Source organism: Globicephala melas, unplaced genomic scaffold (assembly GCF_963455315.2).
Source record: "Globicephala melas unplaced genomic scaffold, mGloMel1.2 SCAFFOLD_957, whole genome shotgun sequence".
Classification (NCBI taxonomy): domain Eukaryota; kingdom Metazoa; phylum Chordata; class Mammalia; order Artiodactyla; family Delphinidae; genus Globicephala; species Globicephala melas.
The window spans coordinates 10,199-15,186 of NW_027208033.1; the positions used below are offsets into that span (position 1 = coordinate 10,199).

At 58.2% G+C, this 4,988-nt stretch overlaps 1 pseudogene; it reads right to left on the minus strand.

Annotated features, from left to right (window-relative positions):
* Positions 1 to 217: 217 nt before the first annotated feature.
* On the minus strand, positions 218 to 4,635 carry LOC132595074 (thimet oligopeptidase-like; annotated as a pseudogene).
* Between the last annotated feature and the right edge of the window lie 353 nt (positions 4,636 to 4,988).

Sequence of the window (4,988 nt, forward strand, 5' to 3'; positions counted from 1 at the left end):
GGGATTAAGCCCTCATTCTCAGAGTGGTGTTGAGCTCCTGGTGAAATATCATCATCATTTCCTCCGAATAGAAAAGCAGTTATCTCAAGTTTTTAATGCCATTAACTATTTATACATTTATGTATAATACATATATTTATTGTACCTACGAGGTGTGCTCTCTTTGGGAAGTACAAAGCTATTCGAGACGTAAGTTGGTCGTTTTTTTGTTTTCCCACAAATACTGTGACCCTTTGAGCAGGAAGGTCTATGTTTTACTAACATCTAGAACAAGCAGCTAACACGGTGTCTAAGATGTAGTCAATAAATATGAAATAGGTAAATGAACACATTTCTAAGGAAGGGCCAGGACATGAACAAATAGAAAATTTTCATTTTCAGTCACAAAGCCACAACAGACATAAAAAATGATACAGACAACAAGTGCTACGGTCATTCAAAGAAGGCATAGAGTTGATACAACAAGGATCTCCTCTATGGCACAGGGAACTGTACTCAGTATTTTGTAATAACTTATAAGGGAAAAGAATCTGAAAACGGAATCACTGTGCTGTACACCTGAAACGGACACGACATTGTAAATCAACTATATTTCAATTAAAAACCAAACAAACAGACAACAGCAACAACAAAAAACCAGAGAGGTCATAGAAGTTCTTATGAGATTCCAGAAGAGAAGAGAAGCCAAATGAGGACGGGAGAGGAGGCTTTTGAATCAGTTCAGAGGAGAAGTCACAGAGGAACTAGTCTTTGATCTGAACTTGAGATTAAGATTAAGATGAATTAATCTGAATTAATTAAGATTGCAACACAGGGATATTACAGATGAAGGTAATCACATAAACTTACTCTACTGAAACTTGCAGAGGTTATGAGTGTTGTTCAAGATCCCAAAGCAAGTGCATTGTGGAATCAGAATTTTAAGTGAGGCCTAATGAACTAAAAACAAAGAAACACAGAAACAAGCCCTTCCTGTGACACCACGTTGCCTTTGAAGTCGTTTTTTTTTGGCGGGTTGGCAGAAACTGGTTCCAGTGTTTCTTGCAGGAATGACTGGCCATAGGACTGGGCGTCGTAGCTTCCTGCCAGACGGCCGAAGGTCGCAGGCAGGTGGGTCACTGGGACACACGCGGAGGGGCTCCTGCCCGGCTCCAGGCCGCTCAGTGCCTCTGCCCCAGAGCGGGGGTGGGGGCCCCAAAGCAGCCTTGTCTGAGTCCCCTGCCACTAGAGAGAGTATTGGCCCAACACTTGTAGAAAACGGGGACCTTGCTGGCAGTTCAGTGGAGGGACACAAATAAATCTTTGCCGACTTTCTGCTGAAGCTCACGAGGGTTCACTCCTAAGCCTCTTACAAGGTCAGCTGCCGAGGCTGCGAGAGATGAGTCGGGGCTCGCCCTCCACCACGGGGAGATCGCTGGTTAAAGCGCTCACGAGGGAGTGAACCGCGTGTCCGCACTGACACGCACGGGCAGACCTCGTCGATGCCTTCTGTTCGGGGTATGAAGCCCTCTCCTGCCTCTTCCAGGCTCTCTAGAAAGCATGTGCAGAGCCTCCCACCCCACCCTCGGACTCCGCGGGCCACAGCTGGAGGGACCAGCCAAGGAACCGTGGCAGGAAGAGGCCAGAGGTCAGCGGGCCTCGGCCAGAGCCCGTCAGTCGGTCCCCATTCACACACCACCAGACGATCCTCTTGACCTGGGCAGTAGCCGCCAACCGACCGCTGAGGTGAGCCCGGTGCGCGCTTGGCTACCTGGCATGGCTGGGAACCCCAGGATCTCCTGGCAGAGGCGGGCATTCTCCTGGGCCGGGTCCGCGGGCGTCTGCGTGTGCAGGGCCTGAACCACCTTGGCCAGGACGATCTGGCACAGGTTGAAGAGGCCTGGGGGGCGGGAGGAAGGAGACGGGGGGCTGGCACCGTGTCCAGGCTGCGCTTTCCAGCCGGGCAGACCGGAAGCCCCCTTCCCTTCCCTCGGTCCGGCCGCATCTGGGTTGGCCTCCCGGGACTTGATGAGCTTGTCCAGCAGCTCCTGAGGGACGGTGCTGCCTGTGCCCCACCAAGACTGGCAGCAGCGCCAGGGCCTCCCAGGGCACGGCGCCCCCGGCCCCAGAGCCTTCCCTCTGGTTCTCGTCACCGGCTGTCACCAGACTTGCATGCAACGTTCTTTTCTTTTCTCTTGTCGTCTTTACGTCCCTCAGCCACACAACGCGGTGAAGCCCTGACGCTCGCTGCCGCGTCGATACACCCTGAGAACACGATGCTCAGCGAGAGAAGTCATACACAGAAGGACACACAGGGCGTGACCCCACTGAGGAGAAACGTCCAGAGCAAGTAGATCCACAGAGTCAGCGAGTGGGTTCCTGGTTGTCAGGGGCTGGCGAGGGGACGGAGTGATAGCTAAGGGCGTGAGGGACATTTTCGGGGTGACGGAAATGGTCCAAAGCAGTAGTGACGTCTGTACAGCTCAGTAAACTGTCCCCACACGCCCCGGTGCAGCCTGTGAGAGCATCGCGCTCAGGATGAAGGGCTGACCACAGGAAGACTGAACGAGCAGTGGGTCCTGGGCCCAGACGCTCAGCTGGCGCCCCCCACGTGGGGAAGTCACTGGGACTTGCTGAGCCTCCACGGAGACTGGCAGCAGCCCCCGAGCTCACAGGGCACTGCGCCCCCGGCCCCAGAGCCTTCCCTCTGGTTCTCATCACCGGCTGTCAGCAGACTTGCAGGCAACGTTCCTTTCTTTTCTTTTGTCTTTTTCCAAGGCAACTCTTGAGTACATGTATTTAACATGCAGGGAACCAGCCCTGACTCCTTGATCTGGGTCTTCCAGCCTCTAGAGCCTCGAGGACATCCATTTCCGTTATTTACGCGCCCAGTGCCTGGGGTCTGATGATGGAAGCTGACACCGAGGGCATCACCACGTGCGGGGTGATGTCAGTGGAAGAATCCCATGGCGAGGGCCTGCCTGAGGACCACGCACGCCCGGGCCCGCCCCGCCCCCTGCCTGCAGCCCTGCGCCTGGGAGCGGAGCTGGTGCATCGCGTGCCCGACGTCGTGGAAGTTGGTCTCCCGCTCATCATGCTGCAGCAGGGAGGGCAGGTTGGGCGTAGGCTTGGTGAAGTTGGCCACCGTGGCCGCGATGGCAATCTGGCAGCTCCCATCGTGCTGTAGGCAGCCCGGCTGCAGGCCGAAGCAGGCCGCGTGCCCGGACTTCCCCACCCTGCGGAGGGACGTGGATGGGGCCCCGCTTCCACAGAGGAGCCCCGGCCCACGGCCGACAGGTTCCCCCACGCACGCACCGAGGATAGAGATCAGGTAGAACTTGCCGATGGATGACCTTGCCCGAGGCCGCGTCCCAGACCGTTTAGAGCCTCACGTCTTCGTGACACATGCTGGTGCCCTCCTCCAGGTCGAAGGTCAGCCCCAGCAGCTCCTGGGAGATGCCCAGCAGCCCGCGTGTGAGCGCCTGCATGGGGAAAGCCTCATTGAGCAGGTACTGGTTCACGTGGTAGCGCGTCTCCTCCCCCGGTTCATGTAGTAGCGCAGGTCCCAGGCGTTGATGGGGCCGTCAAAGTGCAGGCCCCGCCTCTGGCACTCGGCCTTCTTTAGCTCCAGGATCACGGCCGCTCCTGCTCCCCGAGGCGCTTCAGCTTCTGGGCCAGCTCACCTGCGGGCGGAGGGTAGAGGCTCGGCTACGTCCCTGGGGCGGCCCCCCAGCCACCCCCGACCCCGCGCCCCTCGAGGCAGAATGAAGGGTCTGGGAAGGTGACCCCCAAGGGCTGACACAGTGGGGTCTCAGGCAGCACCACGTCCGGTCAAGGTCCGCCTGACCCCGTCCCCACTGGGACTCAGGGGGAGGCGGTGTTACCTAGGACAGTGGCCACCACCTGGCTGGTCTTGTCCATGTTCATCTCCAGCACAGAGTCGACATGCGTGCGGAACCCCAGCAGGCGGGACTTCAGGGCCTGCAGCCTCACCAGCTCCCTGCGGATCACGCAGTTCTCCTGGAACCCAGAGACGGAAGGCGCTGGGGACCGAGGGCCACGGCCTCCCCGCGGGCCCCAGGCCAGGTCTCTGCAGGCGGGCAGGGCTCCCAGGCCACTGGCGGGCACAGCCAATCCCCCTCCCTCCTCCTCCTGGCCCGGATTTCTAGACACTTTGGTGCTGTCCTAACACGTGGTCTTTATTAACACAGGTCCTTTTGGAACCAGAAACGGCATGAACGTGATGGGCTTTAAGGCCAAGGGCAGGAAGAAATGTGGCCAGTCTTTCCAGGAGCCACCAAGGGGCCTCCGCGGGCTCAACAAGACAAACACGGCTGCCGTGCAGACAGTGGCTCAACCCCATGGCGCCCGAACACCCAGCCCCTGGACGGTGAGACAGCTGTTGCTGCAGGTGGCCCGTGGCTCACTGATGAGGCCCGGCCCCAGGCGTACGCCACCTTCTCTGGGGCCACCTCTCCGGTCTGCAGTGGGGTTCTCCTGGGAGCCCCCAGTCACCACAGGACCAGCGTGGCCTGTCTGTAGCCCAAGAAGGTGGGGACACAAGACTGTCCCCCGTGCCCCCCGCATCACCCGCGAGGCCGAGCGAGCACCAGTGGTGTCTGCGGGGAAGATGAAGGGCTCACGCACAGCCCCCATCTACAGAAGCACAGACTGCAGCCACCTGCGCTATGGAACAAACACAAGTGTCCACGCAGGACCCGATGTCTGACTGTCAAGGCCATGCCCGGGCCACGGTGAGAAGGTGCATCCCCCATGCAAGCCACAGAGAGGGGATGGGGGGGCCATCTGCGATTCTGAGCTCATCGGGCATCACCCCAGAGGGAGAGGGAGAGGGAGAGAGGTAGACAGAAGTACAGAGGGAGAGAAAGAGAGAGGGAGGGAGAGACATCTCTCCCTTCCCTGGGGGTTCTCTAGTGCAGCCAAGGCTGAAAACCACTGCATTTGGGGAGATGGGTCCTCGTGGAAGAGTTAAATAGTAGCTCATGGCA